This window comes from Alosa pseudoharengus, unplaced genomic scaffold (genome assembly GCF_046254945.1).
Source record: "Alosa pseudoharengus isolate Yale_2024_CS ecotype anadromous, Long Island Sound unplaced genomic scaffold, YU_APseudo_1.1 YU_APseudo_1.1_scf_21, whole genome shotgun sequence".
NCBI lineage: Eukaryota > Metazoa > Chordata > Actinopteri > Clupeiformes > Clupeidae > Alosa > Alosa pseudoharengus.
Window position 1 is genome coordinate 14,107,006 of NW_027468674.1, and position 15,675 is coordinate 14,122,680.

Sequence of the window (15,675 nt, forward strand, 5' to 3'; positions counted from 1 at the left end):
TCATTCTAACTATATTAAACCTTATCTACCAAGCAAATAATTTAACCATATGAACTCATCATATTTTTGCATTTTCATGCACTGTATTTCCTTCAGGAAATGCTTTTCTAGTTATTATTATTATTATTATTCTTCTTCTAACGCACTTAATGCAGCTTCAACCGTTTAACGTAGAAACTTCATTCAAACTATGTTACGTAGGTCTTACTTAGGACATGTGAGCTTTGTATTTTTCAACTTTGTAACTTTTATACTTTTTAAACTATTAATTTAAAACGAATCAAAATTTCCCCATTGACTTAACATTATGATTATGACATCACAATATGGCCGTTAAGCAATTAGAATCCTACGGCAGGTGTTCGGGCCACCTGTTTCAACTGCCAGTCTCAGGCTTTAAGCATACAAACTGGCCCTATTAAGACTACACATCCTGTCCAACTGCTTCCTCTGCCAAAAACCGTTTCAAAATAAAAGTCCTCACTACAATATTTCACTGTTAAACAATTTAACCCTTTAAACTACTGAACTTTTTAACTGTTCAGCCATTGTAACTGTTACTTGTCATCAACTATGACTCCTACCCACTGTAGCTAGTTAGCATGGTTAGCATAGTTAGCATGCTAGCATGTTAGCATGCTAGTTAGCATGCTAGTTAGCATTTTTTACAAAACTGCTAAAAATGATTAGGTAAGTTAGCTAAGTCACATGGTTAGCATAGTTAGCATGCTAACATGTTAGCATGCTAGTTAGCATTTTTTATAAAACTGCTAAAAATGATTAGCTAAGTTAGCTAAGTCACGTGGTTAGCATAGTTAGCATGCTAACATGTTAGCATGCTAGTTAGCATTTTTTACAAAACTGCTAAAAATGATTAGCTAAGTTAGCTAAGTCATATGGTTAGCATAGTTAGCATGCTAGCATGTTAGCATGCTAGTTAGCATTTTTTACAAAACTGCTAAAAATGATTAGCTAAGTTAGCTAAGTCACATGGTTAGCATAGTTAGCATGCTAACATGTTAGCATGCTAGTTAGCATTTTTTACAAAACTGCTAAACATGATTAGCTAAGTTAGCTAAGTCACATGGTTAGCATAGTTAGCATGCTAACATGTTAGCATGCTAGTTAGCAAAACTGCTAAAAATGATTAGCTAGATTAGCTAAGTCACATGGTTAACATAGTTAGCATGTTAGCATTGCTAACTACTAAAAATGCATTAGCTAAGTTAACTAAGTTAAGTATTGTCCACCTATTTAACCGTTCAATCATTCCAACTTTATTAAACCTTATCTTCCAAGCAAATCATTTAACCATATAAACTATCCACCTATTTAACTGTTCAGTCACTCCAACTATATTAAACCTCATCTACCTAGCAACCAATATAGTTTGTTTTTACTCTGTATGATATTTTACATCATATTTTTTGCATTTTCATGCACTGTATTTCCTTCAGGAAATGCTTTTCTAGTTACAGTGCATGAAAATGCACTGTACTGTTATTCCAAGGCATTTTATTATTACAGTGCATGAAAATGCACTGTACTGTTATTCCAAGGCATTTTATTACAGTGCATGAAAATGCACTGTACTGTTATTCCAAGGCATTTTATTATTATTATTCTTCTTCTAACGCACTTAATGCAGCTTCAACCGTTTAACGTAGAAACTTCATTCAAACTATGTTACGTAGGTCTTAATTAGGACATGTGAGCTTTGTATTTTTCAACTTTGTAACTTTTATACTTTTTAAACTATTAATTAAAAACTAATCAAAATTTCCCCATTGACTTAACATTATGATTATGACATCACAATACGGCCGTTAAGCAATTAGAATCCTATGGCAGGTGTTCGGGCCACCTGTTTCAACTGCCAGTCTCAGGCTTTAAGCATACAAACTGGCCCTATTAAGACTACACATCCTGTTCAACTGCTTCCTCTGCCAAAAACTGTTTCAAAATAAAAGTCCTCACTACAATATTTCACTGTTAAACAATTTAACCCTTTAAACTACTGAACTTTTTAACTGTTCAGCCATTGTAACTGTTACTTGTCATCAACTATGACTCCTACCCACTGTAGCTAGTTAGCATGGTTAGCATAGTTAGCATGTTAGCATGCTAGCATGTTAGCATGCTAGTTAGCATTTTTTGCAAAACTGCTAAAAATGATTAGCTAAGTTAGCTAAGTCACATGGTTAGCATAGTTAGCATGCTAGCATGTTAGCATGCTAGTTAGCATTTTTTGCAAAATTGCTAAAAATGATTAGCTAGGTTAGCTAAGTCACATGGTTAGCATAGTTAGCATGCTAGCATGTTAGCATGCTAGTTAGCATTTTTTGCAAAACTACTAAAAATGATTAGCTAAGTTAGCTAAGTCACATGGTTAGCATAGTTAGCATGCTAGCATGTTAGCATGCTAGTTAGCATGCTAGTTAGCATTTTTTGCAAAACTACTAAAAATGATTAGCTAAGTTAGCTAAGTCACATGGTTAGCATAGTTAGCATGCTAGCATGTTAGCATGCTAGTTAGCATGCTAGTTAGCATTTTTAGCAAAACTGTTAAAAATGATTAGCTAAGTTAGCTAAGTCACATGGTTAGCATAGTTAGCATGCTAACATGTTAGCATGCTAGTTAGCATTTTTAGCAAAACTACTAAAAATTATTAGCTAAGTTAGCTAAGTAACATGGTTAACATAGTTAGCATGTTAGCATTGCTAACATGCTAGTTAGCATAACTACTAAAAATGAAAACATTAGCTAAGTTAACTAAGTTAAGTATTATCCACCTATTTAACCGTTCTATCATTCCAACTATATTAAACCTTATGTACCAAGCAAATCATTTAACCATATAAACTATCCACCTATTTAACTGTTCAGTCACTCCAACTATATTAAACCTCATCTACCTAGCAACCAATATAGTTTGTTTTTACTCTGTATGATATTTTACATCATATTTTTTGCATTTTCATGCACTGTATTTCCTTCAGGAAATGCTTTTCTAGTTATTATTATTATTATTACAGTGCATGAAAATGCACTGTACTGTTATTCCAAGGCATTTTATTATTATTATTCTTCTTCTAACGCACTTAATGCAGCTTCAACCGTTTAACGTAGAAACTTCATTCAAACTATGTTACGTAGGTCTTAATTAGGACATGTGAGCTTTGTATTTTTCAACTTTGTAACTTTTATACTTTTTAAACTATTAATTAAAAACTAATCAAAATTTCCCCATTGACTTAACATTATGATTATGACATCACAATACGGCCGTTAAGCAATTAGAATCCTATGGCAGGTGTTCGGGCCACCTGTTTCAACTGCCAGTCTCAGGCTTTAAGCATACAAACTGGCCCTATTAAGACTACACATCCTGTTCAACTGCTTCCTCTGCCAAAAACTGTTTCAAAATAAAAGTCCTCACTACAATATTTCACTGTTAAACAATTTAACCCTTTAAACTACTGAACTTTTTAACTGTTCAGCCATTGTAACTGTTACTTGTCATCAACTATGACTCCTACCCACTGTAGCTAGTTAGCATGGTTAGCATAGTTAGCATGTTAGAATGCTAGCATGTTAGCATGCTAGTTAGCATTTTTTGCAAAACTGCTAAAAATGATTAGCTAAGTTAGCTAAGTCTCATGGTTAGCATAGTTAGCATGCTAGCATGTTAGCATGCTAGTTAGTATTTTTTGCAAAATTGCTAAAAATGATTAGCTAGGTTAGCTAAGTCACATGGTTAGCATAGTTAGCATGCTAACATGTTAGCATGCTAGTTAGCATTTTTTATAAAACTGCTAAAAATGATTAGCTAGGTTAGCTAAGTCACATGGTTAGCATAGTTAGCATGCTAGCATGTTAGCATGCTAGTTAGCATTTTTTATAAAACTGCTAAAAATGATTAGCTAAGTTAGCTAAGTCACATGGTTAGCATAGTTAGCATGCTAGCATGTTAGCATGCTAGTTAGCATTTTTTGCAAAACTACTAAAAATGATTAGCTAAGTTAGCTAAGTCACATGGTTAGCATAGTTAGCATGCTAGCATGTTAGCATGCTAGTTAGCATTTTTAGCAAAACTACTAAAAATTATTAGCTAAGTTAGCTAAGTAACATGGTTAACATAGTTAGCATGTTAGCATTGCTAACATGCTAGTTAGCATAACTACTAAAAATGAAAACATTAGCTAAGTTAACTAAGTTAAGTATTATCCACCTATTTAACCGTTCTATCATTCCAACTATATTAAACCTTATGTACCAAGCAAATCATTTAACCATATAAACTATCCACCTATTTAACTGTTCAGTCACTCCAACTATATTAAACCTCATCTACCTAGCAACCAATATAGTTTGTTTTTACTCTGTATGATATTTTACATCATATTTTTTGCATTTTCATGCACTGTATTTCCTTCAGGAAATGCTTTTCTAGTTATTATTATTCTTCTTCTAACGCACTTAATGCAGCTTCAACCGTTTAACGTAGAAACTTCATTCAAACTATGTTACGTAGGTCTTAATTAGGACATGTGAGCTTTGTATTTTTCAACTTTGTAACTTTTATACTTTTTAAACTATTAATTAAAAACTAATCAAAATTTCCCCATTGACTTAACATTATGATTATGACATCACAATACGGCCGTTAAGCAATTAGAATCCTATGGCAGGTGTTCGGGCCACCTGTTTCAACTGCCAGTCTCAGGCTTTAAGCATACAAACTGGCCCTATTAAGACTACACATCCTGTTCAACTGCTTCCTCTGCCAAAAACTGTTTCAAAATAAAAGTCCTCACTACAATATTTCACTGTTAAACAATTTAACCCTTTAAACTACTGAACTTTTTAACTGTTCAGCCATTGTAACTGTTACTTGTCATCAACTATGACTCCTACCCACTGTAGCTAGTTAGCATGGTTAGCATAGTTAGCATGCTAGCATGTTAGCATGCTAGCATGTTAGCATGCTAGTTAGCATTTTTTACAAAACTGCTAAAAATGATTAGCTAAGTTAGCTAAGTCACATGGTTAGCATAGTTAGCATGCTAGCATGTTAGCATGCTAGCATGTTAGCATGCTAGTTAGCATTTTTTACAAAACTGCTAAAAATGATTAGCTAAGTTAGCTAAGTCACATGGTTAGCATAGTTAGCATGCTAGCATGTTAGCATGCTAGTTAGCATTTTTTACAAAACTACTAAAAATGATTAGCTAAGTTAGCTAAGTCACATGGTTAGCATAGTTAGCATGCTAGCATGCTAGCATGCTAGTTAGCATTTTTTACAAAACTGCTAAAAATGATTAGATAAGTTAGCTAAGTCACATGGTTAGCATAGTTAGCATGCTAGCATGTTAGCATGCTAGTTAGCATTTTTTACAAAACTGCTAAAAATGATTAGCTAAGTTAGCTAAGTCACATGGTTAGCATAGTTAGCATGCTAACATGTTAGCATGCTAGTTAGCATTTTTTACAAAACTGCTAAAAATGATTAGCTAAGTTAGCTAAGTCACATGGTTAGCATAGTTAGCATGCTAGCATGTTAGCATGCTACTTAGCATTTTTTACAAAACTGCTAAAAATGATTAGCTAAGTTAGCTAAGTCACATGGTTAGCATAGTTAGCATGCTAACATGTTAGCATGCTAGTTAGCATTTTTTACAAAACTGCTAAAAATGATTAGCTAAGTTAGCTAAGTCATATGGTTAGCATAGTTAGCATGCTAGCATGTTAGCATGCTAGTTAGCATTTTTTACAAAACTGCTAAAAATGATTAGCTAAGTTAGCTAAGTCACATGGTTAGCATAGTTAGCATGCTAACATGTTAGCATGCTAGTTAGCATTTTTTACAAAACTGCTAAAAATGATTAGCTAAGTTAGCTAAGTCACATGGTTAGCATAGTTAGCATGCTAGCATAGTTAGCATGCTAACATGTTAGCATGCTAGTTAGCATAGTTAGCAAAACTGCTAAAAATGATTAGCTAGATTAGCTAAGTCACATGGTTAACATAGTTAGCATGTTAGCATTGCTAACTACTAAAAATGCATTAGCTAAGTTAACTAAGTTAAGTATTGTCCACCTATTTAACCGTTCAATCATTCCAACTTTATTAAACCTTATCTTCCAAGCAAATCATTTAACCATATAAACTATCCACCTATTTAACTGTTCAGTCACTCCAACTATATTAAACCTCATCTACCTAGCAACCAATATAGTTTGTTTTTACTCTGTATGATATTTTACATCATATTTTTTGCATTTTCATGCACTGTATTTCCTTCAGGAAATGCTTTTCTAGTTATTATTATTCTTCTTCTAACGCACTTAATGCAGCTTCAACCGTTTAACGTAGAAACTTCATTCAAACTATGTTACGTAGGTCTTACTTAGGACATGTGAGCTTTGTATTTTTCAACTTTGTAACTTTTATACTTTTTAAACTATTAATTAAAAACGAATCAAAATTTCCCCATTGACTTAACATTATGATTATGACATCACAATACGGCCGTTAAGCAATTAGAATCCTACGGCAGGTGTTCGGGCCACCTGTTTCAACTGCCAGTCTCAGGCTTTAAGCATACAAACTGGCCCTATTAAGACTACACATCCTGTTCAACTGCTTCCTCTGCCAGAAACTGTTTCAAAATAAAAGTCCTCACTACAATATTTCACTGTTAAACAATTTAACCCTTTAAACTACTGAACTTTTTAACTGTTCAGCCATTGTAACTGTTACTTGTCATCAACTATGACTCCTACCCACTGTAGCTAGTTAGCATGGTTAGCATAGTTAGCATGCTAGCATGCTAGCATGTTAGCATGCTAGTTAGCATTTTTTACAAAACTGCAAAAAATGATTAGCTAAGTTAGCTAAGTCACATGGTTAGCATAGTTAGCATGCTAACATGTTAGCATGCTAGTTAGCATAGTTAGCAAAATTGCTAAAAATGATTAGCTAAGTTAGCTAAGTCACATGGTTAGCATAGTTAGCATGCTAACATGTTAGCATGCTAGTTAGCATTTTTTACAAAACTGCTAAAAATGATTAGCTAAGTTAGCTAAGTCACATGGTTAGCATAGTTAGCATGCTAACATGTTAGCATGCTAGTTAGCATAGTTAGCAAAACTACTAAAAATGATTAGCTAAGTTAGCTAAGTCACATGGTTAGCATAGTTAGCATGCTAACATGTTAGCATGCTAGTTAGCATTTTTTACAAAACTGCTAAAAATGATTAGCTAAGTTAGCTAAGTCACATGGTTAGCATAGTTAGCATGCTAACACGTTAGCATGCTAGTTAGCATTTTTAGCAAAACTGTTAAAAATGATTAGCTAAGTTAGCTAGGTAACATAGTTAACATAGTTAGCATGTTAGCATTGCTAACATGCTAGTTAGCATAACTACTAAAAATGAAAACATTAGCTAAGTTAACTAAGTTAAGTATTATCCACCTATTTAACCGTTCAATCATTCCAACTATATTAAACCTTATCTACCAAGCAAATCATTTAACTGTATAAACTATCCACCTATTTAACTGTTCAGTCATTCCAACTATATTAAACCTCATCTACCTAGCAACCAATATAGTTTATATAGTATATATTTTTTGCATTTTCATGCACTGTATTTCCTTCAGGAAATGCTTTTCTAGTTCTTATTCTTATTCTTCTTCTAACGCACTTAATGCAGCTTCAACCGTTTAACGTAGAAACTTCATTCAAACTATGTTACGTAGGTCTTACTTAGGACATGGGTGCTTTGTATTTTTCAGCTTTGTAACTTTTATACTTTTTAAACTATTAATTAAAAACTAATCAAAATTTCCCCATTGACTTAACATTATGATTATGACATCACAATACGGCAGTTAAGCAATTAGAATCCTATGGCAGGTGTTCGGGCCACCTGGACCAACTGCCATTCTCAGGTTTTAAGCATACAAACTGGCCCTATTAAGACTACACATCCTGTTCAACTGCTTCCTCTGCCAAAAACTGTTTAAAAATAAAAGTCCTCACTACAATATTTCACTGTTAAACAATTTAACCCTTTAAACTACTGAACTTTTTAACTGTTCAGCCATTGTAACTGTTACTTGTCATCAACTATGACTCCTACCCACTGTAGCTAGTTAGCATGGTTAACATAGTTAGCATGCTAGCATGTTAGCATGTTAGCATGCTAGTTAGCATTTTTTGTAAAACTGCTAAAAATGATTAGCTAAGTTAGCTAAGTCACATGGTTAGCATAGTTAGCATGCTAACATGTTAGCATGCTAGTTAGCATTTTTTGCAAAACTGCTAAAAATGATTAGCTAAGTTAGCTAAGTCACATGGTTAGCATAGTTAGCATGCTAGTTAGCATTTTTTGCAAAACTGCTGAAAATGATTAGCTAAGTTAGCTAAGTCACATGGTTAGCATAGTTAACATGCTAACGTGTTAGCATGCTAGTTACATTTTTAGCAAAACTGCTAAAAATGATTAGCTAAGTTAGCTAAGTAACGTGGTTAACATAGTTAGCATGCTAGCGCGTTGACATGCTAGTTAACATTTTTAGCAAAACTGCTTAAAATGATTAGCAAAGTTAGCTAAGTCACGTGGTTAGCATAGTTAGCATGCTAGCATGTTAACATGCTAGTTAGCATTTTTAGCAAAACTGCTAAAAACGATTAGCTAAGTTAGCTAAGTCACATGGTTAGCATAGTTAGCATGCTAGCATGTTAGCATGCTAGTTAGCATTTTTAGTAAAACTGCTAAAAATGATTAGCTAAGTTAACTAAGTAAAATGGTTAGTATAATTAGCATGTTAGCATGCTAGTTAGCATATTTAGCATAACTAATAAAAATGATTAGCTAGGTTAGCTAAGTCATATGGTTAGAATAGTTAACATTTTAACATTGTTAGCATGCTAGTTACAGGGATGGAAATTAAATATTTTTTCTACCTGCCACTGTGGCTGGTGAATTCCAAAATCTACCAGCCACTCAACTTTTTTACCAGCCACTAGAGAAACGGCATGAAAATGTGATATCATGATTATAGTAGGCTACCCAAAATGATCACGGTAATCGACATTATTGCTATATGACTAAAATGTGCTGAGTTTTGCCCTAAACCTGTTCTCCAAGCACAGTAGCAACAAAACGAAAGGTCAACAGAACCACATTCATATGCTATAGTGTCTTGTCATAAAAGTGGTGTGGCTCCTTTAAGACTCCTTTTGTGTGAGTTCTGGAGCATCCTATAATCCAACTCTCCAACTTGATCTAACTATAGTGTACATCATCTGATTTAAGTATTTACAGGTATCAAGGCTTTAGCATTTATTTTCTATTTGGTCCCGTAATGACATCATGCACTGAACAATTTAAGCACAGCTCAGCTTTAAGAAACGTAATATGCATGCATTTTGTGAAACTACATTGGAAAAACTCTGGTTGTACAGTTATCTAGGCGATATTGTTAACATTTATTTTGTATTTGGCCTTATCATATATGACAAAAGCCCAACGTTGGAGACCGTGTGGACATTTGCTTCAATTTCAAAACCGGATTACTCGAGAACGGCTATAACTTGTATAAGGGAATGCTTTACACCTTTGCGTTCGGTAAGTTCTGCTGTTTATTCTGATATGGTTTGTAATTTCTTTGAATGAAAAGTTTGTGAGATATTCCATCACGACGAATGGGTGTGGAGATGTCCGTCTGGCTGCCTCATAGGTCTAAATAGCAGCGTGTCGCGGGCCGGATTACGGGCCAATTCAAAAGAGAACTATTTACGTGAGAATATTAGCCTGTGAAGATATAACGTAGATCCACAGATCTCACTAGATTTATGTCTATGCAGTCATCCTGAAATAATCTAGCAGTGGCACATGAAAGCATAGTGACAGTTTCTTAATGGTAGTGAAGTGAAAGTGAAGCGTTGCATCAGTGCCTATAGGCTATGCTGCGGTGGCGGCTCACTACGAGTTGTAGAACTTCAAATCAGCGCGATTTACCCTTATAGGCTGGTAACGTTAGGCTACATGATCCCTACAGAAACTTTCTTATTTTTAACCGTCAATAAGTATGAAAATTAGACCGGATCTGACTATTTGTGGTATGCTAGCTCTACCCGCCACAGTGGCTGGTAAGTTGACCAAATTCACCCGCCAGCGCACAAAACTACCCGCATTTGGCGGGGGGCGGGTGGTTAATTTCCATCCCTGGCTAGTTAGCATAGTAACTTGGTTAGCATTATTATCTTTGTTAACATAGTTAGCATAACTGCTAGCAAACATTGGAGCCATTCCAACTGTCAATTATCATCAATTATCTACCTAAATAATCTAACCATTTAAATTATTCATCTATTTAACCGTTCAATCATTCCAACTATATTAAACCTTATCTACCAAGTAAATCATTTAACTATATAAACTATCCACCTATTTAACTGTTCAGTCATTCCAACTATATTAAACCTCGTCTACCTAGCAACCAATATAGTTTGTTTTAACCCTGTATGGTATTTTACATCATATTTTTTGCATTTTCATGCACTGTATTTCCTTCAGGAAATGCTTTTGTAGTTATTATTCTTCTTCTAACGCACTTAATGCAGCTTCAACTGTTTAACGTAGAAACTTCATTCAAACTATGTTACGTAGGTCTTACTTAGGACATGGGTGCTATGTATTTTTCATCTTTGTAACTTTTATACTTTTTAAACTATTAATTAAAAACTAAACAAAATTTCCCCATTGACTTAACATTATGATTATGACATCACAATACGGCCATTAAGCAATTAGAATCCTATGGCAGGTGTTCGGGCCACCTGCATCAACTGCCAGTCTCAGGCTTTAAGCATACAAACTGGCCCTATTAAGACTACACATCCTGTCCAACTGCTTCCTCTGCCAAAAACTGTTTCAAAATAAAAGTCCTCACTACAATATTTCACTGTTAAACAATTTAACCCTTTAAACTACTGAACTTTTTAACTGTTCAGCCATTGTAACTGTTACTTGTCATCAACTATGACTCCTACCCACTGTAGCTAGTTAGCATGGTTAGCATAGTTAGCATGCTAGCATGTTAGCATGCTAGCATGTTAGCATGCTAGTTAGCATTTTTTACAAAACTGCAAAAAATGATTAGCTAAGTTAGCTAAGTCACATGGTTAGCATAGTTAGCATGCTAACATGTTAGCATGCTAGTTAGCATAGTTAGCAAAACTGCTAAAAATGATTAGCTAAGTTAGCTAAGTCACATGGTTAGCATAGTTAGCATGCTAACATGTTAGCATGCTAGTTAGCATTTTTTACAAAACTGCTAAAAATGATTAGCTAAGTTAGCTAAGTCACATGGTTAGCATAGTTAGCATGCTAACATGTTAGCATGCTAGTTAGCATAGTTAGCAAAACTACTAAAAATGATTAGCTAAGTTAGCTAAGTCACATGGTTAGCATAGTTAGCATGCTAACATGTTAGCATGCTAGTTAGCATTTTTTACAAAACTGCTAAAAATGATTAGCTAAGTTAGCTAAGTCACATGGTTAGCATAGTTAGCATGCTAACACGTTAGCATGCTAGTTAGCATTTTTAGCAAAACTGTTAAAAATGATTAGCTAAGTTAGCTAGGTAACATAGTTAACATAGTTAGCATGTTAGCATTGCTAACATGCTAGTTAGCATAACTACTAAAAATGAAAACATTAGCTAAGTTAACTAAGTTAAGTATTATCCACCTATTTAACCGTTCAATCATTCCAACTATATTAAACCTTATCTACCAAGCAAATCATTTAACTGTATAAACTATCCACCTATTTAACTGTTCAGTCATTCCAACTATATTAAACCTCATCTACCTAGCAACCAATATAGTTTATATAGTATATATTTTTTGCATTTTCATGCACTGTATTTCCTTCAGGAAATGCTTTTCTAGTTCTTATTCTTATTCTTCTTCTAACGCACTTAATGCAGCTTCAACCGTTTAACGTAGAAACTTCATTCAAACTATGTTACGTAGGTCTTACTTAGGACATGGGTGCTTTGTATTTTTCAGCTTTGTAACTTTTATACTTTTTAAACTATTAATTAAAAACTAATCAAAATTTCCCCATTGACTTAACATTATGATTATGACATCACAATACGGCAGTTAAGCAATTAGAATCCTATGGCAGGTGTTCGGGCCACCTGGACCAACTGCCATTCTCAGGTTTTAAGCATACAAACTGGCCCTATTAAGACTACACATCCTGTTCAACTGCTTCCTCTGCCAAAAACTGTTTAAAAATAAAAGTCCTCACTACAATATTTCACTGTTAAACAATTTAACCCTTTAAACTACTGAACTTTTTAACTGTTCAGCCATTGTAACTGTTACTTGTCATCAACTATGACTCCTACCCACTGTAGCTAGTTAGCATGGTTAACATAGTTAGCATGCTAGCATGTTAGCATGCTAGTTAGCATTTTTTGCAAAACTGCTAAAAATGATTAGCTAAGTTAGCTAAGTCACATGGTTAGCATAGTTAGCATGCTAACATGTTAGCATGCTAGTTAGCATTTTTTGCAAAACTGCTAAAAATGATTAGCTAAGTTAGCTAAGTCACATGGTTAGCATAGTTAGCATGCTAGTTAGCATTTTTTGCAAAACTGCTGAAAATGATTAGCTAAGTTAGCTAAGTCACATGGTTAGCATAGTTAGCATGCTAACGTGTTAGCATGCTAGTTACATTTTTAGCAAAACTGCTAAAAATGATTAGCTAAGTTAGCTAAGTAACGTGGTTAACATAGTTAGCATGCTAGCGCGTTGGCATGCTAGTTAACATTTTTAGCAAAACTGCTTAAAATGATTAGCAAAGTTAGCTAAGTCACGTGGTTAGCATAGTTAGCATGCTAGCATGTTAGCATGCTAGTTAGCATTTTTAGCAAAACTGCTAAAAACGATTAGCTAAGTTAGCTAAGTCACATGGTTAGCATAGTTAGCATGCTAGCATGTTAGCATGCTAGTTAGCATTTTTAGTAAAACTGCTAAAAATGATTAGCTAAGTTAACTAAGTAAAATGGTTAGTATAATTAGCATGTTAGCATGCTAGTTAGCATATTTAGCATAACTAATAAAAATGATTAGCTAGGTTAGCTAAGTCATATGGTTAGAATAGTTAACATTTTAACATTGTTAGCATGCTAGTTACAGGGATGGAAATTAAATATTTTTTCTACCTGCCACTGTGGCTGGTGAATTCCAAAATCTACCAGCCACTCAACTTTTTTACCAGCCACTAGAGAAACGGCATGAAAATGTGATATCATGATTATAGTAGGCTACCCAAAATGATCACGGTAATCGACATTATTGCAATATGACTAAAATGTGCTGAGTTTTGCCCTAAACCTGTTCTCCAAGCACAGTAGCAACAAAACGAAAGGTCAACAGAACCACATTCATATGCTATAGTGTTTTGTCATAAAAGTGGTGTGGCTCCTTTAAGACTCCTTTTGTGTGAGTTCTGGAGCATCCTATAATCCAACTCTCCAACTTGATCTAACTATAGTGTACATCATCTGATTTAAGTATTTACAGGTATCAAGGCTTTAGCATTTATTTTCTATTTGGTCCCGTAATGACATCATGCACTGAACAATTTAAGCACAGCTCAGCTTTAAGAAACGTAATATGCATGCATTTTGTGAAACTACATTGGAAAAACTCTGGTTGTACAGTTATCTAGGCGATATTGTTAACATTTATTTTGTATTTGGCCTTATCATATATGACAAAAGCCCAACGTTGGAGACCGTGTGGACATTTGCTTCAATTTCAAAACCGGATTACTCGAGAACGGCTATAACTTGTATAAGGGAATGCTTTACACCTTTGCGTTCGGTAAGTTCTGCTGTTTATTCTGATATGGTTTGTAATTTCTTTGAATGAAAAGTTTGTGAGATATTCCATCACGACGAATGGGTGTGGAGATGTCCGTCTGGCTGCCTCATAGGTCTAAATAGCAGCGTGTCGCGGGCCGGATTACGGGCCAATTCAAAAGAGAACTATTTACGTGAGAATATTAGCCTGTGAAGATATAACGTAGATCCACAGATCTCACTAGATTTATGTCTATGCAGTCATCCTGAAATAATCTAGCAGTGGCACATGAAAGCATAGTGACAGTTTCTTAATGGTAGTGAAGTGAAAGTGAAGCGTTGCATCAGTGCCTATAGGCTATGCTGCGGTGGCGGCTCACTACGAGTTGTAGAACTTCAAATCAGCGCGATTTACCCTTATAGGCTGGTAACGTTAGGCTACATGATCCCTACAGAAACTTTCTTATTTTTAACCGTCAATAAGTATGAAAATTAGACCGGATCTGACTATTTGTGGTATGCTAGCTCTACCCGCCACAGTGGCTGGTAAGTTGACCAAATTCACCCGCCAGCGCACAAAACTACCCGCATTTGGCGGGGGGCGGGTGGTTAATTTCCATCCCTGGCTAGTTAGCATAGTAACTTGGTTAGCATTATTATCTTTGTTAACATAGTTAGCATAACTGCTAGCAAACATTGGAGCCATTCCAACTGTCAATTATCATCAATTATCTACCTAAATAATCTAACCATTTAAATTATTCATCTATTTAACCGTTCAATCATTCCAACTATATTAAACCTTATCTACCAAGTAAATCATTTAACTATATAAACTATCCACCTATTTAACTGTTCAGTCATTCCAACTATATTAAACCTCGTCTACCTAGCAACCAATATAGTTTGTTTTAACCCTGTATGGTATTTTACATCATATTTTTTGCATTTTCATGCACTGTATTTCCTTCAGGAAATGCTTTTGTAGTTATTATTCTTCTTCTAACGCACTTAATGCAGCTTCAACTGTTTAACGTAGAAACTTCATTCAAACTATGTTACGTAGGTCTTACTTAGGACATGGGTGCTATGTATTTTTCATCTTTGTAACTTTTATACTTTTTAAACTATTAATTAAAAACTAATCAAAATTTCCCCATTGACTTAACATTATGATTATGACATCACAATACGGCCATTAAGCAATTAGAATCCTATGGCAGGTGTTCGGGCCACCTGCATCAACTGCCAGTCTCAGGCTTTAAGCATACAAACTGGCCCTATTAAGACTACACATCCTGTTCAACTGCTTCCTCTGTCAAAAATGGTTTCAAAATAAAAGTCCTCACTACAATATTTCACTGTTAAACAATTTAACCCTTTAAACTACTGAACTTTTTAACTGTTCAGCCATTGTAACTATTACTTGTCATCAACTATGACTCCTATCCACTGTAGCTAGTTAGCATGGTTAACATAGTTAGCATGCTAACATGTTAGCATGTTAGTTAGCATTTTTAGCAAAACTGCTAAAAACGATTAGCTAAGTTAGCTAAGTCACATGGTTAGCATAATTAGCATGTTAGCATGCTAGTTAGCATTTTAGCAAAACTGCTAAAAATGATTAGCTAAGTTGGCTAAGTAACATGGTTAGCATAGTTAGCATGCTAGTTAGCATAACTGTTAAAAATGATTAGCTAGGTTAACTAAGTCACATGGTTAACATACTTAACATGTTAACATGCTAGTTAGCATAGTTAGCATACCTACTAAAAATG